Source organism: Cryptotermes secundus, unplaced genomic scaffold (assembly GCF_002891405.2).
Source record: "Cryptotermes secundus unplaced genomic scaffold, Csec_1.0 scaffold1359, whole genome shotgun sequence".
Taxonomy (NCBI): Eukaryota; Metazoa; Arthropoda; class Insecta; order Blattodea; family Kalotermitidae; genus Cryptotermes; species Cryptotermes secundus.
Window position 1 is genome coordinate 761344 of NW_019734334.1, and position 27774 is coordinate 789117.

The 27774-nt window shown below is 43.3% G+C and overlaps 1 protein-coding gene across 4 annotated transcripts in view; it reads right to left on the bottom strand.

Annotated features, from left to right (window-relative positions):
* The window catches only part of LOC111868706 (probable phospholipid-transporting ATPase IF), a 166378-nt gene that overhangs the window by 115772 nt on the left and 22832 nt on the right, over positions 1–27774 (bottom strand). Inside the window, exon 1 of one of the 4 annotated variants that reach the window (XM_023859621.2) lies at positions 5044–5120. The exons of the other annotated variants lie outside the window; for them this stretch is intronic. The gene's annotated coding sequence lies outside the window, so the exon portion shown is untranslated. Of the gene's footprint in view, positions 1–5043; positions 5121–27774 lie in introns of those variants that run through there. 4 annotated transcript variants of the gene reach the window in all.

The following is a 27774-nucleotide window of genomic DNA, read 5'->3' on the forward strand; positions in this document are numbered from 1 at the left end:
CCCCGCCCCAGGAAGATTCCTGGTACTCATTTCTGTTACGGGCCGAGTCGACCCCAGGGCAGAAAAGATTAGGTAAATTGAGAAAAATCCACCTCATCGGGACTCGAACTTACGACCTCCCGGCTTGTAGCATAGTGCCTCAACCAACTACGCTACGTGTGCCCCTTATTTTATATAATTTTGTCTAATCTGGTACATCCGTTGACGTAATTCATTCTAAAGATATATACATATACGAAGAGTACTAGAGACATACATTCTGGTTTCTGCATACGTTTTAGTTTTGCAGTGGGTAGACGATAAATTCAAGGTCTGTCTGGTGTCGTTCTTATACTAGCTCAAGGGCACGTAAAACGAAGAAGAAAAAGAGTTATTCCGACTTGCACATTTCATAGGAAGGGTAACTGAGGTACAATCGACAATCTCGTTAACAGGTATGATTTCTACAGTAGCGTACTTTAAACAAACACTGCTCGTTTCAGGTGTGTAAAGAAAATATTTGAAAAACGCCCGTGACTTCTGCCATATCTGTCTATCAAAAAGTAGACCCAAAGCGCCCATACTACGGAACCAACCTCAGCTAGACGTTAACGAACCTGTACACACATACACCCATATTTGTTATTTTCTCAGTCATTTGACAGATATCGACGAAACGTGGCGTACGTTACCATCTCTTAAGCTTACACGAGCATTATCTAACTTAAGTTTCATTCATTTATATTCATGTAGAAGCCTAACCCACCTTGCTTGACGATTTAAACATCTTTTTGGTTGTGTCTCACTAAACATTAACCGAAGAGGCAAAATTCCTGAGATAAAAGTCGTAGCTATCCATAAATTAAACGTTAAGTCAAGCAATATGAGTACATGAAAAAATTGTCCATTTTCCAGAAAGCACTAATATGACAACAGTTCCCATTTAGAGTGTGTCATCGAAAGAGCGAAAACAACTCTCGCTTTTAAGACTATTCTTTGTTGTACTCCTTTAAGGCTTTAAGGCGTAAGCTGTCCTTCCGTGAATCCGAGCGATTCGTGTCTTAGTTAATTATGGGTCGGCGGGAATAGCTAGTCCAGGCAAGCAGATAATATTACCAGCATTAGGAGGCAAAGTGCCATGACGTGTGTCCAGTAATTAATGACAGTGCTTACGGAGTGTGTACGTTACTTTGATTGATGAGGAAAGAGAGTGTCTGAGCGAGTTGTCGTGACTTCTAAGCCAAGCCTAATTAATGGACGTTGGTCACAATTTCGTAGCCACGGAAAAGGCAGTCCGTAACCGAATGCTTCAGCAAGATCAACATGGCATCCGCTAGAATGTAGTGTCCCTCAAGAATTCATTTGCTTGCCATTTCTTTTGAAAATGGAAAAGTAAGGGGAAGTTCGTATATCTATTCTGACATAATTCTTCGCGAGTTTGCTCAGTTATCCCTGGTAAACGGCTCTCCACAGCCGCTCTCGCAGATTTTAACAAATTGACTCTAAGGAAGAAAGAATTCCCTAAGCAAAGAATTCGCTTTAGCCGATCACAGTGGCCGCGCGGTCTAAGGCATGTACCGTCTTCGCCCACTCAAACAATGGGATCGTGGGTTCGAATCCCGCTTGAAGCATGGATGTCAGTTTGCTTTCATTTTGTGTTTGTGCTGTCCTGTGTGCAGGTAGCGGCCTTGCGTAGGGCTGATACCCTGTCCAAGGGGGCCTATCGACTGTGTAAAAGATCAAGAAACTGATAAAGCGACCATGGCCCTACAAACAGCTGATAGATAGATAGATAGATAGATAGATAGATAGATAGATAGATAGATAGATAGATAGATAGATAGATAGATAGATTTCGATTTCTAATTACCACTGAGTGATCTATCCTCATAAGACGGAAGAATATTGTTATGCCTGAATGATCTATGTCCTTCAGAACGCCACATTACGATAAAGACGCGGATCCCGGCCCTAACTGAAATACATGAATCAGTCAGGCTTAGTAATAAGGACTGCAGAGAGCTGCCTCACAACATTCATAATAAAACTCCGCTCGGAACGAAGTGGAATATTGCGTAGCTCAATCAGGGTCACCACATCCCCCCCCCCGAACAGACAAGGAAAACAGGGTCGTCCACACATTCCAGTATCCCACTCATTTCAAGATCACACGTCTGAAGGCAGCGCACAAACAGCTGGAGTTACGTAATGTCTACAACAGCGTTTCTCGAACTGTGGCGCCAGTACCTCGAATGGGTACAAAAGCAGCTTCTCAGGGGCGCCTACACAGTGTGACAATTAAGTTCACGAACTGCGGCCATAACAAACACATAAAAAGATAAAAATATTTATTAATACCATCGCTCACTATAGTCCCCGCCCACTTCCGCACAACGTTTACATCGCTCATACAACCAATCGAATGCCCCAGAAAACGCTTCTTCCCGTATCGCCTTCAGTTCTCTCGTCACGGTCTGTTGGATCGTTGGAACGGCCTCGAAACTCGTCCCTTTCATCGCAATTTTTAATTTAGGAAATAAAAAAAGTCAGCCGATGTTAAATCAGGGGAGTGGGGTGGATGGGATGACACGGGGGTCCCTCGTTTCGCCAAAAACTCGGAGACAAAGCCCGAAGAATGAGCCGATGTATTATCGTGCAGAAGATACCAGGAACCACTTTCCTGACACTCAGGCCTAACGCGATGAACTTGAGCGATCAATTTATCACCTTTTTATAAAATTTACCGCCTACAGTCTGTTTTCCTGGCACAAATTCGTGATGAATGACACCTTTAGAACCAAAAAATGAAGTCAACCAGTCAACACTATTCTGAAAAATACACAGGGGACTCAAGGAGTGGACCAAAATGCGCTGGAAGACAACGTGCACTTATCAACTTTATCAACGAGAGATAACCTCAATAGCTGTTCAAAAAAAACACAATGTACGAATGAATGCGTAATGAACACCTAATTTAGAAACAGGGTCTTCTACCTTGTGCTTCCACGAAGGGGTCGTCCTTTCTTGAAGGCAGAAACATCCAACGCTTCCACCTACCGTATGCCATTTTGTTGCCGACATGTGTAATTTTACCTGTTATTTACATGGGTGAGAAACATATTTATGAGCCTGAGGGAAGAAAATATGGGTGTCTGAGAACAGAATGCTGAAGATTAGCGGCGAATGGGATGGGCGAAAGTGGGGACCGCTTAGGATCTCGGGCCTTTATCGTCCCCGGGCTAATTTTTTAAATATACATTTGGTCTACATTTCGAGCATTGTCGTGATTGCTGACGGAGGGTGCTAAAATCCTACAGTATAGTAGGCAATGTCACGTGATTCACGACGTGCATTTTTTTTTTACATTTTATAATCTGATAAGCTGCATCACAGAGAGGCTGTACCTTTACGAAAATACCCCTACTGTTCTGAATTTAAATTTATTTTTATTGTTACGCGTATTTTTATATCACAAAGACTCTTGTTACCTTACAGGACTGACTACGGATGTTACTTAGTAGCAGGTATTACACGAATCTGATTACTAAATTTATTATTATAATGGTCACTGATATGTCTCTATTTAGTGAAATGCGCTTAGCTGCAACTATGTTATTCGTAAGGACGGACAAGTATTATTTACGAAAAATGCCGTTTTCTGGGATGTGGTGCCGTGTAGATATTGTGTGAACCGACGTTTCAGAGGAACGTATCGCCTCCATTTTCAGGGTAGAAAAATCCCCGAGCGAGGAACCTGCGTGAGTAGGTGGCTGCAGCTAGCTATACGTTCTTCCGAAACGTCGGTTTACACAAGATATGCACGGCGTCACGGCCGTGAAAACCTCAGATCTTACAAGTATTATTTATGCTACCTACACATCAGCAACAGTGTTTATTCATTTATATACACTACTTACTGCACTTCGAGCAGAGATAGCGCAGTCGGTATAGCGACTTGCTAGGGGTTGGACGACCAAAGGGTCGGAATTCGAGTCCCGGTGGGGGCAAGAATTTTCACTTCTCCATGTCGTCCAGACCGGCTCTAGGGTTCACCCAGCCTCCTATCCAATGGGTACCGCGGACCGTTTCCCTGGGGGTAAAGCGGCCGGGGCGTGAAGCTGACCACTCACCCCCAACTGGTGCCGAAGTCAAGAAAACAGGAACAACTTTACCCTACTTACAATATTGTATTTAAGCATCCTGTTGCATTTCTACAAAATTCGGATGGAATATTTATATTACAGTTCCGTCAACCACTTTATTCCTTAGAATTTTCATTTTTTACAGCATGTTTATGCCCCAACCGGCCATCATCAGGTACTTCAGCTCGCCAAAACTGTTACCTGAGCTGAATATCGGTCACCCATTTCACGTGTAACTGCATCTATATTAATGTTGCGGTTACGATCCAGCTGGAAGCGCTCAGCAGGGCTCAGCTCTATGAAGTAAGTTAGTTATTATTATTATTATTATTATTATTATTATTATTATTATTATTATTATTACTGACTCCAATAAACACAAATACAAAGAAAATTTGTAGCCCTTTTCCATAATATGTTTTAAAGATATCTAGTATCATTATGATGATTTATTAGAAAAATTAAATTTGCAAACAGTACATATCAGGCGTCGCCACTGTGATGCTCCGTATTTAATGAATGTTTACATTCGCACTAAATGTTGCCCCTCTCTCCTGGAAACAGTCGGCATTCGTGTTCCTGCTCGGAACATAGTTAAATTCTACGTGCACCTCCAGCCACCGACCTTCAGCAGTCTGTAAATCTAAATATATTTTCAGAAACTCTTGTTTAAATGTAAACAATTTCAACGGATAAAGTTTTCTTTGTTGTGTTTTATTTGTTCTTTGTATTCGTGCTGACTGTAATTCGCCGCCGGTAGTTGTGATCAGCACGTAAATAAATAAACTGAATTGTTACAAATTAGTTCAATTGCACAATTATTATACCTATGGTTATACCTCACAAATAATTGTACTTGTCTTGACTACCTCTGAAGACTACAGGCTTTAAACCACAATCTCGAAAAATATAAAATACTCACATGTGTTCCATTTATATTCAGCAACAATCCGTTGTCTTCAGAACGCTCTTTGAGCGAAGTCTTTTGTTCCGGACAGTGCCCAAACGTAGCGTCTTGAACTCAAGTGTCGGCCTATCTGAATATTTATTTAACCAAAACAAAATTGGCCATGTTGATACCAGTGGCGGTTCGTGGCTTAAAAGGACTAATATGCCTACTTATAATTTCTCCTATATATTTGGTGGATAAAATGTTAATAGTAATAATGATGATAACAATATTTCTTCAAGGAAAATTCTAAAAACTGAATTTATTTTTTCCTAGTCGGTCAAGGTAGTCGTGTCTATACTATTGCATGCTTCAATGTAATTCATGGAAGTTATGTGAAATAATAAATTCCTTTTAAAATTACGTTATTAAAAAGTTCCCTCTTCGACTTTTCTGTGATGCAAACAACTCGACTGTTACTTTCTGCAATTGCTTCTCTGTGAATACTCAGAACGCTCACAACAGCCACAGCATTAACATATTCTTGTCCCGTGGGGTTCCTAAGGCGGGTCTTTGCTCTTTTTAGAGTACTAAAACAACGCCCTAACTCCACTGATGTTAGTACTACTTCCACTAGTTTGTGCACTTATGAAAGGGTGCTTTCCGGATTGTTTTCTTTCACCACATTCCAAACAGCACTGACGGATTTGACGTTGAGAATTGTATCATTTCTAAAAACTACAGATAATTCTATCTCGAATTTATCCTTTGACGACGCGTCTCAAGGGTTCACTAGGAAAGCGCTCTTCCTGTTTATAAATATTAAACTGCGAATAACATGATACACCACTGCATTGCATCTGATTGAGATGTAAGCGAAACTGACTCCATTCGATACACAGAATATCCTTGTGTGTACTGGTGGAACATGTCACTGGTCTAAGTCCTCACCCCCGCGCCAGTATAGGGGAAACTGGCCGGCAGAACATATTACATGAGGCTGGAGGGACATGCAGACCGTACAGACTTTAGCATAAAAGTAAGGCTCAGCCTGCTACTGGCAGCCTTTGGTGAAATGTTCTTACTTCTATTGCGGTATCTGGGGCACGAGCCCTCCTCATTCTCTCTGAACAAACGCATTACCCTGCCTTGGCTAGTAGCCTGTGACGGAACCGTCTTTTCCGAGCACTGCTGCTCTGCCGCGCCATAGCTCAAGCGGTTAGCCGCTGGCTTCCCACCGCGGCGGCCCGGGTTCTTTCCCGTGTCTAGTTAAGTGGGACTTGTGGTGGACAAAGTGGCGCTGGGGCAGGTTTTCTCCGAGTACTTCGGTTTCCCCTGTCAATCTTCATTCCACCAATTGCTCCACAATCACCCTCACCTATTATCTGGGGCTGGTACAACAGGCCAGAAGTGGTCGCAGTACAAGGGACTTAGTCCCACCCCACTAGCATTAAAAAAAAAGCATTACTGCTGCAATATTCGACTGAAGTAGAAAAAGCATCCATTACCGTATAGTACGGTATGTGACAGCCCACACCAGAAATAATCTTCTCCTTTTGCTGCGTCACCCCACTTCATTCACTGTGCTACGAACATACATTTCGTTGCGTTTTTATGTAGACTTTCATCTTAAAATGACATTATTTTAGGAAAATGGTGAGAAAACAATAAGCAATGTAAGGGATAATACGTACTATGAGAGGTTTATTTCGCATAGCCCCGGCAACCAAGCTTAAAAATACAGTTCCGGTATTTTCTTATTTTTCGTTATCACGTATATTAAAGCAAGCTACATATTTGAAGAATGGTTTCAAAACTTATTTGTCCATTGAATTACAGTTATTTTTAAAATAAATTATAAACACAATATACGAACTTCTAGCAAATCAACTGTTCTTCCTTTTTGGTCACCAAAATTAAGTGGGGCATAGTCAGAGTAGTTCCTGGTTGATACAAAGGTAAACAGATTAGGATCTGATGCCCTAGTCTGCTTGGTCGGCCCTGGCATGCGAAATGTGCGGGGTTCAGGTTACTGGGTTTGTTGATTGTTTCAACTGGGTAGAATTCTGTTTCAGTTGACTACTGACGGGTGAAAACATCAAGGCAATCCCATCTATTGTGTAATCATGCCGTCGTAAATAACTTGTGATGATGCAGTCAGGGCGCGACACTGTCTCGCTGCCAGGGTCACTTCGAAATGAAAACGATAATTAGAAGTTAGAGCTCTTCCGACGTATTCATGGCATTGTGAGCCTGCCAGCCAGCCTAACAAGATTCCGTACCGAATTATTGACTGATGATACTGTAAAATGTGAACTAGGAGACCGAGTAGATGACGGCTTGAAAGGTTATTGCTTATGACGCTGCATCACACGTCATGTCAAGTGAGATCAAGGCTGATTATGTATATTAAACTGGAGAGAGTTTGCGAAGGAACCGTGGCCTATTTCGCCTAGACAAAATAACAAGAAAACAAAAATCTTGACTATAGCGCTGCAGTGTGATCAGAAGCTTGACCTCCTCTGAAAGCGACTCTTTAAATCCTCTTCAGATGGGACGTTGCAGTCGTACTGGGAGATCGCGGATTCAAAACTTCGGTCCAGAGATCACCTATTCTGACTGATAATCTTCGTGGTCTTTCTTTAGTCTTCGAGATAGTACGGTCACGGCCGTTTCCTTCCACAAACCTTACATTTCATTATTCAACTGTAATCATTTTCAGCACAATATCGTTTTCATGCACTACACCTTACTTATGTAATACACGTTTCGTCGGCCTTTGGACCATCAAAACAAAAACAAACTCTGTGGCCTGTAGTCCGCAAGCGAATTACACCGACCGAACGACCGTCGCTTGTCGGCGAAGTTAGTGCCAACTTTTGCGGATAGAGGGTGTCACGTGGAGAGAGTAACGGATCTCCAAGGCCGTTAATCTCGGTTTTCTAGACCGGAGCCGCTGTTTCCTTGAAGTAGCTCCTCAATTATCCTCACGAAGCTGAGTGGACACCGTTATAGACCCACTACTTCACAAAAAATCTGGTAGCGCAGGGAATCGAACCTCTGGATCTGTAGCCAGAAACTCTGACCACTAGACCACAGGGGCGATCCCTGAAGGTGAAAGCGATGTTACTCCGAAACGTCGGTTGACTTTCACCAGACTACACGATATTATATTCTAGATGGCAGAAATCTGCTACTTCTCTTTCTTGAGAAGCCGTTCCTTCTTGCCGATTTTCATTGCTACGAGTACATTTCGACATTCTTTGTGTGGGTCTATGTTATGCGTCATGTTACCAACGAAATGCCGAGTGCTGGAACTGGTCGTGAATATAACAGATTACTCAGTGCAGTCCCAATGCCAATGATGGGAGACTGTTTCGCGTTTTTACTAAAGATCAAAATGTATGATGGCTAGACAACAAGCCCCAATGAATAAATTATTTCAGTGTCATTCCTTGGCCCTACCGGGACTCGAACTCCGACCTCTCGGTCGTCGAGCCCGTAACCAGTCGCTATACCAATGAGCTATCCCGTTCTTGAGTAGCTGCACAACTGGCGGCTTCTCAAGAAGGGCTCAGCTCAATTAGTGAGTGTTATTCCTTCTTTAAGGTCTTAGCTCGCTCACTCACTCACTCACAAAGCTGAGCCCTTCTGGAGGAGCCGCCAATTGTGCAACTACACAAGAATTTCCCAGCATTTTATGGAACCCGGAGGTTCATTACCGTATGCACAAGAGCCCTCCAGTGGTCTCTACCCTGAGCCACAACGATCCAGTCCATACCACCCCATATATCTCTCTAAGATCCATGTTAATATTGTCTACTCACCTACGTCTTGGTCTTCCTAGTGGTCTCTTTCCTTCTGTCTTTCCCGCCTATATCCTATATCCGCATTCCTCTTCGCCCCATTCGTGCTACATGCCCTGCCCATGTCATCCTCCTTGGCTTCATCATTCTAATTATACTTGGCGAAGAGCACAAGTTATGAAACTCCTCATTATGCAGCTCTCTCCAAGCAATATATTAGATACTATGGACATAAAAACATAAAAATCAGAATATACAAAACGATAATTTTGTCTGCAGTTCTGTGTGGGTGTGAAACTTGGTCTCTGACATTAAGGGAGGAACAGAGACTGAGGGTGTTTGAGAACAGGGTGTTGAGGAGAATATTTGGACCGAAGAGAGATGAAGTTACAGGAGGCATAATGAGGAGCTTCATAACTTGTACGCTTCTCCAAGTATAATTAGAATGACCAAGTCAAGGAGGATTAGGTGGGAAGGTCATGTAGCACGAATGGGGAAGACGAGGAATGCGTATAGGATATTGGTGGGAAAGCCAGAAGGAAAGAGACCACAGGGAAGACCAAGGCGTGGGTGGGTGGACAATATTAGAATGGATCTTAGAGAGACAGGATGGGATGGTATGGATTGGATAGATCTGGCTCAGAATAGGGACCAGTTGAAAGCTCTTGTGAACACGGAAATTAACCTTCGGGTTCCATAAAATGCTGGGAAATTTTTGAGTAGCTGCAGAATTGGCGGCTCCTCCAGAAGGGCACAGCTCCATGAGTAAGTAAGTAAGTAAGTATGGATATACAGAGTTTTCTTTTATTGCTAGTGGGTGGGACTAAGTCCCTTGTACTGCGGCCACTTCTGGCCTATTATACCAGCCCCAGATGATAGATGAGGGTGATTGTGGAGCAATTGGTGGAATGAAGATTGGTAGGAGAAACCGAAGTACTCGGAGAAAACCTGCCCCAGCGCCAGTTTGTTCACCACAAATTTCACTTGACCAGACCCGGGATCGAACCCGGGCCGCCGCGGTTGGAAGCCAGCTACTAACCGCTCGAGCTATGGCGCGGCCTATATACAGGGTTACTACAAATGAATCATTCCATTTCAAAATACTATATTGGTCGCCCCGCGCTTTTCCGTTTACATAGACAACCAGTATCCTTAAACTGCCTATACCACCGCAGAATGCTCTGTTTACATGGCGGTTCTTTTCTGTGCTCTGCTCTGAATGCACGCTGCACTGCAATAACAGACGAACATCTCTCATATTCCAACATACAGATAATCTTTTCCAGCTTCGTCGCCATTTTGTGAGGCACTGCACTCATGCTGCCAACTGGTGTATCACGATGCAAACTTGACAAGTTTGCGGCGCTTTTCATGTATCAATCATGTTTGCATGTATAACACTTTGGAAAATATAGTGTTTTGAAATGGAATTAATCATTTGTAGTAACTCTGTATTGTGCTTCGATTAGGAAAGCAGCCATATCATGCGAGGAATGAGTATTTCTGTTACTGGCCAATCAAAGATGGATACAATACTTAGATTTATTATGAACATGTCACCACATTCGAGCACATTCACGTGGGCTTTATGACTGCTTTTATTCAAAATAAACATGGCTGTAAAATATAAATCATGACCTACACGATTCTTCACAAGTCTGACTCAGCTTTTAGATAAGGTAGGTGTGGTTTCTAAAATTCAGTGAAAAGAAATGACGTAATACGGAACCATTTCCTCTGTGGGTGTCTGTGGACCTTGCAAGTTTTATAGCCGTTTGCTGCAATACCTGCTACTCCAGAGTTTTAGAAACTAATAGACCGGAGGGCAATTGAATAGTCTACAGAAGATGGTGATGATGAAACATAGACAAAAAAACTTAGCACATACATGCACCTTCCAGACAGGGAATGAGTTGTTATAATTATATTAATCCTACTGAGTTAATGTTGTATTTTAGCGTCCTGTTGCACTGATTTTCGTCCATGATATGTATGCAGTGTCCGTCTTTTAGTGCACTCAGTTTCACTTGTTATTTCACAACATGTTTATCTTATCTGTCCCAATTCTAATACCGCGCATAGTTCCACCACTATGGAAGTCGTTCCTCTTAGTGTATATCGTGTCTCGTGTTGTGTGTTCCCTGTTTGGTTGCGGGTGTTGTAATGGATCAACATTACAACATTACTGATTAGTACGGGTTATTTACTATGGCAGTGGCGTGTATTCATGCAATATGCGAGCTGTCCGTCCCCGAAACGAATTACAAGTTCGGCATAAGATGCAATATGGCGAGTGAGGGCGAAGACTTGTAGCGACCTTGTGGAAACGCGTCTAGCACAGTCACACTTGTAAGTGAATAGGCACGAACTGGAGACCATGATTAAGAAAGTTGGTTACGGCTGCTGTAGGTAAACCTTCATCAATGCTGCACACGATATTTAATGTAATCTGGTGAGTACGGCCGCGCCATAGCTCAAGCGGTTAATCGCTGTCTTCCCACCACGTCGGCCCGGGTTCGATCCCGGGTCTGGTCAAGTGGGATTTGTGGTGGACAAAGTGGCGCTGGGGCAGGTTTTCTCCGAGTACTTCGGTTTCCCCTCCTAATCTTCATTCCACCAATTGCTCCACAATCACCCTCACCTATCATCTGGGGCTGGTACAATAGGCCAGAAGTGGCCGCAGTACAAGGGACTTAGTCCCACCCCACTAGCATTTACAAAAAAAAAATCGGGCAAGTATGGCAGCCTTCATATTTACCTAGCTCCAGGTTGGAATACCAAACATATCTGTATAACATCTTCATGCACTACTGGACGCCTCTCTGACTCACGTATATCCTTATTGCGAGATGAATATTTGTTATTTTTGTTCGATATGCAGTACATCTATGAAAAATATGAATAAATTATTTCTAGTTGTATGCAATGTCAAGCCTGTAGCATGACTAATTTTGAAAAAAAAAGTATCTAATCCACTAGAATACACATTCCATTGAAAGTTTCGTAAACTATTTAGCTAGCTAAAAATCGTTTATGGAGAAATAATTGTTCAATGAATTTGTTTTTTTTTACAAGTTTGTGATTTTATTTGCTGTGCTTTCTTACTGTTGTTGTGTTCCACTTGTTTCCTTATTTGTTACAGCGTCATTAAACACAAATATCGAGAATAACCTGAAAATAAACGTACTTCCTTTCCCTAAAATATTTTTCAGTTATTTGTGGATATTTAACGGATAAAGATATTGCTGGATTAATTATTCTAATTATATTTCTATCAAGACTATATTTTCTTGCACAAACGCATAAGGTACAATACTCACAGGCCTGTATAAATATATGGTACGGATATATTCTACAACTCCTCAGTTTCTAACCATGATTCGTAGTCTCCTTCATTCAAACCTAATCCCAAAGGCTAAACTACATCATTAAATGATCTAGCTACCCAAATGAGCAATCTCTTTCTTCAGAAGCTGATATTTGCTCAGCTTGTTGCGAAATTCCGCGCCCTTTATGGAACCCGAAGGTTCACTACCATCTTCACGAAGAGCCCGCCAGTGGATCCTCATCTTGAATCACTTCAATCTAGCTCTCAGCCTCACGCCCTGTTTTTTCTCTCTCTCTTTTTGTGAGTTATATAACAATGCTTTCAGTAACGAGACTTCATAGCGTAATAAGGGATGACAGACGAATTGGAAAATTTTTGGAAACAAAAAGTGGTCGTGGGCTAACTGATGTAATATCCCATAATTTGCCTGGAGGAACCGACAACAACCACGAAACACTCAGTTAAGATAGCCGGTGTCCCAGATGTGATTCAAACCGAAGACCTACGGAATACGAATATATAATTTTATCTCTAGATCACTGTGTTCGGTCCCTATATCTTTAAGACTAATTTAATTATATCCGTTCATTTCTGACCTAGCACCGAGGTCAAGAAAGGTGGAGCTATACTCCACTCCTCAATACGTCTTCATGGCTTGATGCTTAATTTATTAAGCACAGAAATAACTCAACCTTTTTGCCTTTTACCTTTTTCTCTGCCTAAGTTTCTACCCCTAATAGTTTCCGACTATAATACTCTGTGTTTCATCACCCCATGTGTGCTACATGATCTGCCCAGCTTATTTCCTTATTGTGATCACTCGTGCACCATCTGGTGAATAGTACAAATTACAAGTTGCTCGTAACGTCATTTCAGTCGTCGTCCTGTTACGTTCTTCTTTGGTCCAAATACCTCCAATACGTGTTCTATATTTAGGCTTAGAAACAAGTTCAATAAAAACAGGTGCATTATATGAAGAAATAATTCATTCTTGATCTCCTGTGCAATTTTGTAGAGATCACAGAGTTAGTAGAGAGTCCGTCGAGTGTAACAATTTGTAGGTCACTTTTTTAATATCACTTCTGCCTTACATGTTTCGGTTTGCTACAACCATCATCAGAGGCACTTACTACAATTATGGAAACACTGTCGTTGTTTATGATGTTCACAGTTATGTTTGTCGTGTAGACGCTGCTACAATATGCTGACGTGTAAAAGCACAAAACTTACTAAGATAGTTGAGTACACTATCAAGTTCTCACATTTCATCCGAAACTGTTTTTGCATATTGTAGCAGCGTCTACACGACAAACATAACTGTGAACATCATAAACAACGACAGTGTTTCCATAATTGTAGTAAGTGCCTCTGATGATGGTTGTAGCAAACCGAAACATGTAAGGCAGAAGTGATATTAAAAAAGTGACCTACAAATTGTTACACTCGACGGACTCTCTACTAACTCTGTGATTGATAGTGTAACGGACCAAAAATGAAACAATTCAAAATTGTAGAGATTTTACGTCCAGAATCATATCATTCTTGTCCTTGCAGACTGTACGAAATGACTTGCGTATAAAGCAAATTACAAAGCTTTTATTTCCGCTCGAAAGTGACCTTGCATTTTGAAGAACGGCACAACTCAGTTGCAGGTATTTCTGAAGATGACTTGGAAGCTTGACAAATTTAGAACAATATATTGACGTGATGCCTAAATAACCAAAAATAATTAGCCTGGAATGTAACTACATAATTGAAAGGGATATTCCCGTGAAAAAAAAGATCCTATTCACCGTCTCACATGCAAACTGTTGTAGATTGCTGCACTTCCGTCATTGAATACAATTCCAAAGTATAATCTCGTTTATGCGCGCATGTTCTGTTGTACGTGTGTAGAGCTGGAGATTCCTCTCACGTGTCGTGTGCAGCTGATAACAGACAACGCATAAGAAGAATCGCCCGGCACTACAAATGTACAACAAAACATGTTCACATAATCGAGAAAAGATGGGCTCCAACCAGAAAAGAATGGAAGCCAAAATTGGGTCTGAAATAAAAACCATTCAAGAAAAGATGGACGCCAATCAAGAAAGGATGGGCGACGGGTAAGAGCAGATGAAAGCTTAGGTGGGTTCCCTCGCCTCCCGGATCGATGCCAACCAAGAAGAGATCCTAACAATGTCCTCTGCTAACATCCTTACCAAATGGCAAATATCCCAAAACCTATTCATTGCTCCAACTGACTAACTCTCAGGCTGGGGGTCATCTCATATAAACATCCCAGCTCTTCTCTTCACTGGATAATTGCAGCTCGCAACTTTCCCCGCTTATAACATCCCAGCACGGACCGCGTAAAAAAAAAACAGCCCCTCGTTGTTGTCTATCAATCGTTTCAGTAGAAACATGTTTGCGAAGTCGTTACCCAGCAACGGCTCTTGTACATTTATGTATTTTGCGGTCACTGTCCAGCAACGGGTCTACATGCTACACGGTTCACTCCTACAGGCATACCGCCATTTCTTGTTTTCTGAGGGTTGTGCTTGTGACGTCTGTGATCGGTCTCGCTTTCTGTCTCAGTGGCTCGGTTCTCATAGTGATTGCTCCCCAACTTCTCCCGCTGCTCCCTCCTGAAGGCCGCTCGTCCCGAGCGGCTACCTGATGATGTGCGTGGCGGTCCAAGTGTACCATCATCATCTTCCTCCGGTCTGTGCGGGCAAACGTTCAGAGAATGGCCGGCAGTCCTACATCTCTGGCTCTTAAGCTGCTAGCAGTCTCTTCTTTCGTTTCGGAGGGGGCCAACCCCACCACAATGACCAGTCACTCACTTTCCGCAACCCGACTACTCTCTTTACGACCTCGAACTCGTGAGTTTGTCCGCGGGGCTCATATAGTACATAACGTTTCTTTCCTTCCCAGACGTCGGTCCTGTCTCCTGTCTCGTCCTCTGAGGCCACTGCCGTTTGTCTTCCCCTTCCTCAGACGTAACTGCCGTCTTGCGCCTCGGTCCTTCATTCCATTTTTGCATTCCGGGACCTTCCGTCGTCTCTTCTCGACGGTAGGTCTTATACGACCGCCGTTCAGGAGCGGCACGGCGGGTCATCCGTCTGCGGGAGACGGCCATCTCCCAACTTGTCCCGCTTGTAGCAACTTGGCACGGACCGCGTAGAAAACACAGCTCCTCTTTGTTGTAGTCCAATCGTTTCCGTGGGAACATGTTTGTCTGCAAAGCAGTTACTCAGCAACGGCTCGCAGTTGTTGGCCAGAAACGGGTCTACATGCTATATTGCTATAATAGACTAAATCAATATGGCAGCGGGGCGAAATTCTGAAATGGAATTAACAATAAATTCAGGGACTAAAGAAAACCACTTAAACCTTACTAAGAACATCCGGTGTTCCTGCAAAGATTCGAGCCCAGTATCTCCCGAACACGAGCTTAGAACGTTATCGCTCCGTTAATAGTGTAGCGTGCAGACTCCTTACTGTGTAACGACCTTGAAACAAACAACGAAACTACATCCGTTGTTAGGCAGCAGATTCTTAATAAGCAACAACTGAACTACAACAGAGGAACGGTGTTTTCTAGGCGGTCCATGCCGAGATGTTATAATCGAGACAAGTTTGGAAGTTAGTTCTAAGGGAGTCTGTGAAGGGAAAACATAGTTGGAGCAATAGGAGACTTGTGGGATATTCGCAGGACAGCAACGACGTGAGCGTGGAAGCTGAAGAATCAGAAATTTCGCTACCGGGAAACGACTAGTGAAAGCAGAGTGAAATGACATCGTGTGCTATAGTGACTTGTAAAGTGTGGAAATCAGCGATAATGTTTCAGTTATTTGTAGGTAAGATCTGCAAATGGCCAATAAATCCAATCTCAAATCCAAACCTCCGCCGAGAGTCACTCTAAGACGTGATAATATTGTCGCGTATCGGGCGTATATCGCGACGAATAACTTCACGATGTATTTTATATAGCGAATTTTATTTCACATTCGCACTTACAATCACCCAAATTACAGATTTACGGTTACTGCTATCTGCAGTATCACAATTAGTACACTCCAAATGCCAGAATACAACTGACTAGTTGACTGACTCTGAATACAACTCGGCGACTGTTACAGTACAACTGACTGTGAATAGCCTTCGCTGCTCCGTATGTAGCCTCGATCGGACAGTACGGGAAAACGGCCACGTAATAGGCACCCTTTTTGCCTGGCGCTGTGTTGCTATGTAACGCTAGCGGAGGTAACCGCTGTTACTATCGTAACGTCGCCGCTGTTGACTCGCGTTGCCTAGCGACCGCGATATCCCTCGGTGACGTCACCGCGGAGGGGAGTGGCGGGGCGGGAACTCGCCTATTACCGTAGTAACGCGAGCGTTACGTTACCGCCACGTACCGCTGGGGAGGTAGGGGTCAACATGTCACAATATTATTGTTATTACCATCAGTTGGATAGTGAACCTGCCATCCTCACGTCAATTTCTCCTTACTTGTCCCATATGCTTCTGGAATTCGAAGCTATTGCATGACTGGCACTCAACTTTAGAAAGGGCAAAGCTGATCCCGGGGTATAATTAAGCCGAGAGGCAGATATTTTCCTGTTCACAACTGCAATATTGGGGCGCCACTTCTCTACAAGGCGTGACGATCACGTGATAACAATGTAATTAATTCTTTGTACGACTTTCGAGTTTTTGTTTGAGTTTGAAAACCGGATTTTCCTCGAATTTTTTGTTCGAGTTTCAAGTTCTTCAAACATCAACCGCTCGAAGTTCGAGGATCTACTGTATTGTGCAATATGGGAGGTTGGGATGGTCTGCGCTTGCGAGTCAATTGGATAGACACGGAAAACCTACAGACTGTCGGTGGGGAAACTTCTACTCCAAGTAGGCCGAGGACAGAGGAAAATAACATGAAGATGTACGTATCTCAGGGATTGGGTTTTATGACAATTAGAGGTGGACGAACTGGCTCAGGATCATATCGAATGGTAGACATTGCAATTAGCTGTGTTGAAAATTCAGGTTGAATCAGTCAGTTGTGTAACACGGTATATTATTAGGGAAATTATTTTTTTAAATTCCTGCAAGCATCTTCTGGAACGTATCCACGTGTAGTCTGATGACGCTCAGTCGATGTTTTGGAGGAATAAAAGAGTTCCTCACGCTGCCTGCTTCATGTTGCTTTTTTTCGCTTGGCGTACACTTCAGTCCTGAAGATGGAGTCGACATATTCCTTTGAAACGTCGGTTGACTTTCACCGGTCTTCACGGCGTGATACTCGTGTTTCAGAAGACAGAACTCTTCACAGCCACCGCTATGAGAGCCTCCAATCACATATTATTCTTGCTGACAAAATATTAACCAAGAGAGCCTATCTAACACCTACCAGAAAACAAGCCGGGACAGCACAACGCAGAATATGCCAGCAGGATTACAGTGAGACCTCAACCAACGCCAAAAATTGAGTAGACCCTTCAAACATTGGTTTGTGGTGCCTAAGGACAATCAGCATATTGTCACGTGTTTGAGTGATTACGAAGCGAGTTTTGATTGCTGAATCGTTTTATTGGATCATCACTAGTTGTAACTACAAATAATTGCAACAATTTTAAGATTACTGTAATTATAACACACGGTGTCTTCAATTCACAATTTAAGTCTTCACAGGTCTTCTACGGACTTCCTTGGCTGTCTCCTACCGACAACCGAATTGAGCTCAAAGTCAAAATCACATTGCGACTGATGGTCAGTCAGTAAGTCTTTGTGTCGAGCCCCATCTGGGTGTCATGACCAGATATTTATTACTTTTTGACACTTAGGTCTTGTTTTTGTGGTGCGCCCTCTCTCATTAGAAGACGGTTCTGTCTTTTGTACATGTTGCTGGCCCTTGCCAGCACGTCTTTCTCAAGTCCGAGTCCCTTGGGACTCGCGATCATATTTTACTGTCTCAGATTTGAGACTTCCCTTTTCGTCGCCTCCTACGAATCGTAGGGTCACGGTGAAGGTATTCGACCCCGCCTCCACACAGGTGTGAACTGAACTGCTGGTGTTATTTTCGTTATATAGCTTCCGCAAGGACCACACACAGAAACCCAGTTCTATTGTTGCATAAGGAAGACCACACAGAGAACAAGTCGTGTGATTCCTAGCCAGCGTCTTCATTGGTGGACTTTTGCCTAACGCGCAATAACATTCGTCCACTGAGACACATCTCCCATTGTTACACGATGACCGTGTTTACCGAGCCGTTGCCTAGAAACGCTTTGAGCAACTCCGTTACAATATTATACTTAAAATAATTTCCAGTAAAAAATTAGTAGACACATTCCGTAATGGGAATATGCACAAGAAGTAAAAAAAGTCACGCTAACGGAAGTAACAAACTGTGACTTCGTTGTTATATAAACAGTTGCCAATTTAGATTCGCGTATACTACAACTGTTTCCTAGCAGTACATCCCGTTTCTTACACAAAGGTCGATTACGTCAGATGCTATCCATTCAGAAGTCACATTACACGTTTGTCGCAAGTGATAAGGGTCACGCCATTCTCCGAGGATCTGCGATAAAATGTTATCTCTGTTTCGTTAACTTTCAGATTAAGATACAGTATGATAACCGAGCTGGGAGGAATGTGAGTGCAGGATGTTACTTGCCTGGATAGCTTCAATGATGAAAACTGTGTAACATCTCGACGTCAAACGCGAAAAGGTGTAAATCACTGGTTCAGATCGGTTTTCTTGCCAGTTATCACTGACGTCCGCCATTATCAACGCAGTGATAACGATTACTGAGAACAGTTTTGTCGTTAGACCTTACCTGAGCGGTCTCCGTAGTCTAGAGGTAACGTTCCCACCTCATGACTCGTAGTACGCGGGTTCAAATACCCGGCGGAGGTCGTCGAATTTTTAAGGGCGGAAAAATTCAGGGAACAAGTCCTCCGGGAGCGACTTTAAGCCGTGGGTCCCATGTCTTAGCTTTACGGCACTTAAAAGAACCGCATACCTCCAAAGGAGGTCACTGAGCAAAATTGCGGACGTTTCCCGCCCAACAGCAGTCACTAATACCTTCGGTAGATGGGGGAAGCATTATAGATACTTCTCAGTAAGTAGAGAGCCGGTCTCGCTGGCTGGGTGGGACTGATGGTAAGCACCAGTACCGGTAGGATATAGAGGCTGGTAGAAATCATAGAGGGAAGCACAATGGACCACCACAGGTCTAAGTGCATGGGGAAACCCACCCTCTCTAATAACTAACTAACTAACTAACTAGACCTTACCTGTCACTAGTTGTATTCTTCGCCTTCTGGCGAAATTCATTCTGTGCCATCCAGAAACTAAGTATATGTACAAAAACAGTAATTCAAATGTCGATTTCCTTTTAATTTCAAATTTTTAAATCAAGCATCCTTCAATTTTGATTATTTACTAATTAAATACCTCAAGAGAGAGCAGAAACCTGCATAATGTGGAGCTTCATGATTTGTGCTCTTCACAAATATTATTAGGGTGCTCAAATCGAGAAGGATGAGATGGGTTGGGCCTGCAGCACGAATGGGAAAGATGAGAAATTCAAATAAAATATTTGTCGAAAACCCTGAAGGGAAGAAGCCACGTGGGACACCTGAGTATATATAGAAGAATGATATTAAAATAATGATAACTGGATTCATCTGGCTCAGGGTAGGAACCAGTGGTAGGCTCATGTGCGAACACTGTAATGAATTTCGTGGACCATAAAAGCTGGGAAATTTCTTGACTAGCCGAGCGATTCTCAATAACCACTCCAATGCTTCTCCGGGATAGCCTCTAAGGGCATGAGTACAAGTAAAACGGTATGAAAGTAAGGAATTAAGTGGTACCTTTGATCGCTCGTCTACCGCAAGTGTGTTGCTAAAACGTAGGAATTCGTCATGCGTTACTCACTGGAAAACTAATGAAGCCGAGTGCACAGCAGAAATAAAAGTTTCGCAAGGTTTACTGATCTCTCCGTATATATGGAAACCGTTTTTCTACAGCTTGCATTACACAGCAGCAAGAATACCTGCAAGGCACAGAAAGTAGGCTACGCTCTACTTTCCTTCACAGAAGGAACGTAGAAGAAGGAAAAGGATTCCTTGTGTATTGTTCAGTACAATGTCGAATTTCAGTCGTGACCTTGCAGGAAATGCCCCGTGGCTGACCGCATGACGTAACTCAGAACGAACTTTCGCTTACACAATTAGTCTGAAGGCAAGCCACGCACCAGTGCCGGTTCCAGAGACGAGCGACTGTCATTAGTCTTGGAGACTAGGTTCGTCCACATAGAGCGCTACGATATGTTCGCTACGTACGCTACGTACGCTACGTGCGCTGTGTACACCCTGCGACGCAGCTAACATAGGGAACACAGCGTACGTAGCGTACGGAAGTCTGTGTGGCCAGTCACATTGCCAATAAAGGGAGATATTTTTATGTTCGTATAACGAACATAGCGTACGTAGCGCTCTGTGTGGCCGAACCTTAAGACCTGTGTAAAGAGTAAAGGTAAAGTTGTCCCTGTGTTTAATTAATTAAGCACTACACCATGAAGGCGTATACGGAAGTGGATGCAAAGATCCACATTTTCTTGATCTCGGCACTAGCTGGAAGTAAGTGGTCAGCTTCACGCCCCGGCCGCTTTATCCCGGGGAAAGAGCCCCTGGTACCCATTGTTTAGGAGGTTGGATGGACGCCAGAGTCGGTCCGGACGATTGGAGAAGTGAAAATTCTCGACCCTACCGGGACTCGAACTCCGATCCCTCGGCCGTCCAGTCCATAGCCAGTCGCTATACCGACTGAGCTATCCCGGCTCCTGTGTAGTACAGTAAAACCTTCTTATAATGGAATTAAATGGGACAGGCGTTTCGTAGAGCACGCATTTCTACATTTAAAATACTGTTGTTTAATACATAATCATTACCGGTATATATTTGTGATCCAACTGATTGGTCAGAAATTCATGCGACATATGTAGGCTATAGGCTAATGTTTATTTTATTTACCGATATTTCACTTGCCGACGTTACAGTAACTCAAACCTACATAGTATCGAATAATCAACAATGATTTGGAAATAATGTAAAAGGAAGAATTAATACTATCTTGGAATTTCCCCGAAGGAAAATTACGAATGAACTCGGTCATCAGGACAGTAGGTGTCCTGGCCGAGATACGAAACTACAACCTCCCGAATTCAAGTCAGAAGCTCTTACGGCTTGAATCAACTTACTTAGTGACAATATTGTGCAATACATCACACCGTCTTTCTTTTCTTTGCCTTTTTTTTTATTTATTTCTTTGTTCATTCATTCTTTTATTTAGTAAGGTTCTATGCACGTCCTCTGCCATGTATAGAGCGCGATTACGGTGTGATGGCACATGCGCAGGAGACAATTTTTGTGCATTGGTGAAACGAGTCCATACTATCTTTCAACAGGTACGAGAGGTAGACAGTTTAGTTCGCTACTGGCAGCTTGTTTCTGAGTTGGAGTGGCTGGTAACGGGCGTACCCTTTCCGTTTCCCTATTTCCCTTCATTTCCCCTATTTCTCGCAAGTTTATCTCATCACACAGTAATCGAGCTATAACATTTCGAAACATGATTTTTTTTACAGTGAGAGGTTGTTAGTCTCTTAAGTTGGAGAACCATATTTTTCGGCTGTCCGCCATTGAAGTGATCTATGACCGCACCTCCTGTGATTCAGCAGCCCCCCCCCAATTCATGGAGAAGTCATAACATTTTAATTATAACCCAGAAGAAAAAGAGACAGGTGCAAGAAACTGTATATGAGGTAGCCCTTCTCTACATATGCCACCTGCAAGGCCACACATTTTCTTTCCCCGGCGATGCATTAGCTGCTGGATACCTTGATCATAAAAGGTCTCATTTTGTCTATGTAGGAAATCCTCCATTGCAGAAATGATGTCATCATCGTCTTGGAATCGCTTACCACGAAGTGGCTTCTTTAGGGCTCCCATACACACACAGTTTGGCATCCAGTTCGACCTGCACAGTTGAAGACTGAAAGGCAAAACTGATGTGTGTGGTGTGGCCGGCCGGCCAATCGTTTGGACTGTTGGCCTGTGGGAAACCCGTCAGTCCGTCAGTTCTGCCTGCAGGACCGTAGCACGTTTTTTTTTTTTTTTATTTTGAAATAATTTTACAATCTACTCATTTTACATAAAGAGTAATTAGTAAAAGGTATGGGTGTAGTAGTATTGAAGCAGGTATCATCCTTCGATGATTCTCTGGTGCTTATCTAATGAGATCCTCTGGCCACATTCTATTTAGTCTTCTTTCTATTGCCGGTTGGTTGAAGAGGTTTCGTATTAGTTGGTTGCTGCTTTGTGTGGTCCGATGTTTGTGTTTCTCCGCATATGCTCTAATGACTTCTGTTACGTATGGTATGCCTAGATCATTGTGGAGAGTGGCGTTTGATACGNCCATGGAAAGTGGAAGAAGTCGCTTGGTGCCAGGTCTGGTGAATATGGTGGATGGGGGAGAATTTCATATTCCAAACTGGCAGCGTGAGCTCGTGAGTTGTCGTGAAGAAGTCGCACACCGTTTCTCAGCATTCCACGTCACTTTTTCTTGATTTCCTCCCGTATTTTTTTTCAGAAGATTCCGGTAGTACTCGCCAGTGATAGGATCAAAGCTTCCTCCTGTGCCACAATTTCAGTTCCTCAGCGAGAGATGGTCTTCCACTTCGGGGTTCATCTGTCCACAATGAAAGCGCCTCTTCCACCTGACCTCTGTGTCATATGATGGTACACCTTCCTGACACAGCGGTCATCTGGTCATGGATCTCCCTGGCATACTTCCCTTGCAAATGCAGGAACCGTAAAACAGCGCGAGCCTCCACTTCTCAACCGACGTCGCCATTTTGCTTCTGCCTCTTCCGGTGGTCTCCTCTGTCCACTTGGCGCAGGAAAATTTGACTGTTCGGCAAGTTCAGGAAATGGGCTATCTCCTATACAGAACGAAATTTTGGTATTATGATTTTTTCATGGTGATAATTAAAACATTATGACTTCCAATCATTTTTTTATCAGTAATCTGTCATACGACAGGTCCACAGTCTCTTTTAAAACAGTTCCTCCACTTAATGCGATCTAGAGCTTTCTCCTTCAAATAAAAATATCCTCTTCTGTCCCCAAGGTCATCCAGCATCTTATTACGTCTTTTTCCTCGTCTTCTGGTCGCATACATGGTATCTCCGTTTTTGGAAAGAGACTATCCAGGAAAATTGATAATGTGGTAGTTTTTCCATTTGCTTTCCACATCGAAGTACAACAGCCGTTCAAACCACTCTGGTCACGCCTGTTGCTATACGAACTTGAACCATCTCGAGCATCATTTGCTCTGTGCTTCAAGTCGCTGCTGATGACGCTGCTTCCGGCATCAGTTTTTGGTTTTTGGTGTCTCTCTTCGTCTGATGCCTACCCTTTGACCTGTCCAGCAAGGGAGGCCCTGCCAGTAGCTACGCTACCGCTGGTATAGCTCTCAGGGTCCTTGGCATACTCAAACCCCCTCACCACGATAAGGTGGAGACACGAACGAGGGGCGTGAAAGAATGTAATGCAATTGTTAGGTTTCATTTTAATCATGTGGGTGTGCAGCTAAATGCCTGCAATAGTCAAAGCACCTACCAGTACGTTTAGAGGCAGAAATAATCATCAAATGGTTCTCTCGCAAAGCAGAGGGTTCGCTTTTGTGTTCGAGATTATATGGAGCCGGGAAGAGAGAATGGAAAGCCCATGCTTCCTTAATTCAGGTGGTGCAGCGAACGGCTGACGCTGTGGGCTACAGTTAAGAAAATCATGAAAGAAAAGTATGGGGATGTTGGTGACAAGGATAACAAACTGTTAACTTAAGGGAAACACCGTGAAAAGGTAAAAACCATGGCCATAAACGAAGTTATAAGAAGACATATATAACAACAGCCCTGTTGACCTAGAAGTGACATCGCGACAAGAGATAAACTTTTGACGTTCGTTACTGACGTAAGACTTATTTTTGATAAAGGACAACACTTTTTCATACACTACACTCCTTTGGCTTCAAATATAAAACGTACAGTACGAGAAAGGTTTGATGAAGGGACAAGACATGACATGATTTCTGTCCAAAATTTCTATGACAGATGTTCTTTCACATTTAACATTGTGCAACATGCACTTCAATAGTATACGGAAAGAAACACGTCATTGTGTATATACGTTTATACACGAGTATGGTATGTTTTTAGATTCCACACTTGCATAAAAAAAGGTAGAGCTACCTCTGTAACAGGCTGTGAAGGCCCATCGGGTCATGAGACGTCGAGGCTCCCACATTTTCTCTAGACAGTCGGTTCACAGATGGCGGTATGGTTGTCAGCCTTACGCGCCGGCCGCCCTTTACACCCCAGGAAGATTCCTGGTACTCATTTCTGTTAGAGGCTGAGTCGAACCCAGGGCCACAGTGCGGCCGGAAGCATTAGGTTAATTGAAAAAAAAACACCATTGGGATTCGAACCCGCGACTATCCGACTTGTAATTTATGTTAAAGTAAGTAAATAATTAAATTTCATGATGTAATATGATGGGACATGATAAGTTCTTCAGTCTATATGTCAAGGACTGATTTTGGTAAGACCTGAACAGTTGCCATACGGGTGTTTCCAACATCTGGACTTTTGACCTTGGAAAGACTGAAATGCCCTGGCAATCAGTACGGTGAGCACTCTAGCAGACGAAAGTTTGGCAATCAGTACGGTGAGCACTCTAGCAGACGAAAGTTGGAAGCTGCCATGAAGAAATGAATACAGTGGGCTACATCAAGTGGTTTCGGCGGGGGGTTACTGCCTAATATCTCTGCGGGGTTCACGATGGTAAATAACGACGCGAACCACTCAACATAAACGGCAAGAGATTTTTCTCTTCACCACGGCGTCCAGACCGATTTTGGAGCCCACCCAGCGTCCCGTTAAATGGGTACCGTGGGATCTCTCCTTGGGGGTAGAGCGGCAGGAACGTGAGGCTCGCCACTCACCTCCATATAGGTCTAATGTAAAGAACGGTGGGGATATATCCCCGAGTCTCCATAAGTCTTCGTGGTGTGGTGCTTAATTAATTTAACAGAAGGGCAACTTCGCCTTTTTATATTTAGGAATATTAAGGCACCGACCGCAGCAAAACAAAGGAGACAAAGAGATCAGCTGATTGCTGCGCCATAGAATTCGAGGAACCCAAAGCCGCTACAGCTTCTGAGAATTCATAAGCCACGGTTTCGAAAGTGCAAAGCAGACGAAATCACTCTGCAAGCAGGGCATATGGTTATACGTAGATTTACGGACGTTTCCTTGTGTTTTCGGCTAACTTGGACCCAAGTGAAACGACAGGTTGCAAGACACAACAGACATCTGTTCTCGCAAGTTGTTGGGGCAAATGTTAACTGCTGTTACATCGCCTGAAGCAAAAAGGGCTGGTGCCAGAACAGCTGAAGGGCAAGCACTCTCAGGCAAGAGGACGGCAGTACTGTTGTCAGCATTTCTGATAAAGGTCCTCCTGAAGCACAGGAAGGCGCAAGCGCCAACTCAGACTACCATGATCAGGAATGGAACTACCACCTGACTAGTCTCATACAACGGAAGTGACACTGTCTCCAGAGAACTGGGCAGGCATCTGGCCCCCTTCATTACAGTACAAAGCAGCAATATTACAATAAATAATGCTACAAAAAGAAAACTCTGTGGCCTGTAGTCCGCAAGCGAACTATACCGACCGAGCGACCGCCGCTTGTAGGCGAAGTTAGTGCCAACTTTAGCGGATAGAGGGTGTTGCGTGGTCAGCGCAACGAATCCCCACGGCCGTTAATTTCGGTTTTCTAGACCGGAGCCGCTATTTCTTTGAAGTACCTCCTAAATTATCCTGGCGAGGCTGAGTGGACCCCGTTCCAGACCTACTATTTCTCAGAAAATCTGGTAGCGCCGGGAATCGAACCAGGACCTCTGGATCTGTAGCCAAGAACTCTGACCACTAGACCTTGCCGAATAGGTACTACAATTTCCAGAAACACATACCAGTACATTCAAATAAGAATGACGTGTTATTCGTAATTCATATAGCTCTCCTGCCAATCTAATATGATGGTCGAGTGACCCAGAGACCGGAGATGAAATACAGGAGGGTGGCCGAGCAATGTCAAGTACTTGGCAAATTTAGGTCAGCATGTAATTTATGTGTCAAAACTGAACAAACATAGAGACATCCTAAACGAAAACATGCGAACAGTGACGTCCAAAGCCCTAGAGAGCAGAGGTGGAGTAAACAACACAGGCCTTCCGCTTCCTGCTCTAATCTGAATGTTCTAAATTCACCAGTCACTCAAAAACTGAGGATCAGTGAAAAATTCCATTTTCATTTTCGTAGATCACCTGAAAGCATCTATGTGGCGAAACCTTTCCATAAAGTGTCTTTCGTTGAATCACTTCCCCCAGAACCCTGTAGTCTTAACTCTTGCGTAAGAGCAGTGCACGAACTACATAAACATAGGAATGCATACCGACAACAATTAAAAACAGGAAACAGATTCAGTTACTATAATCTAGAAATAATCGCATGGATATCTCGAGCCCAAGTTCGCGGATGCAGGTACTCATCATGGGCAATAATACTAATCTTCTGTAATTCGGATAACAACGGAAAATACTTGGATTATTCTCTGCCGCTAAATTACTAGTTGGCCTTATATTCGTATATGGTTATATAACAGATCAGCGTAACACTCAGTGAACTGTCTTCGCCCGCTCAAACACTGGGGTCATGGGTTCGAATCCCACTCGAGGCATGGATGTTTGTGTACGTTTATTCTGTGTTCGTGTTGTCCTGTGTAGATAACAGTTTTACGAAGGGCTGATACCCCGCCCAAGGAGTCCTACCGACTGTCTACAAGAAACTGAAATGAAACGAAGCTTTTCACGGACGCCCTATGTTCAAGAGGGAGCAACCGGAATATGAATTAATCGATTGAATGAATGAATGAATGAATGAATGAATGAATGAATGAATACTACGAGACAAACTTGCTATAAAAGACGAAAAAGATAAAGCTAACCCTGTAATAGGCCGTGAACGCCCATAGGGTTGTGAGACGTCGAGGTTCCCACATTTTCTCTAGACAGTCAGTAAACAGTTGGCGGTAAGGTTGTCAGTCTTACGTGCCGGTCGCCCTTTACCCCCCAGGAAGATTCATGGTACTCATTTCTCTTAGAGGTTGAGTCGACCCCAGGGCCATAGCGTGGCTAGAAGGATTGGGTTAATTGAAAAATCCACCTCATCGGGACTCTGTAATGTTATGTTGTGGTTGGTAACGTTATTTGTAAGTTTAAGGTCTTTCATTCTGGTCCGTCACACTAACCAATTAACAATCAAGTTCCTTCCGTCAAATGTGACACTTTTTTAAGTTTTCCACCTCGTCAGCACCTGCCTTACATGTTTCGGCTCACCACGGAGCCATCATCAGAGGCATTTATAGTAGAAAAAGAAATCACCAACACACAAAACTTCACTTTGTCCAAGATAGCCACGTTCCAGTTAATTAAAATAATTACAAATAGTTAAAAT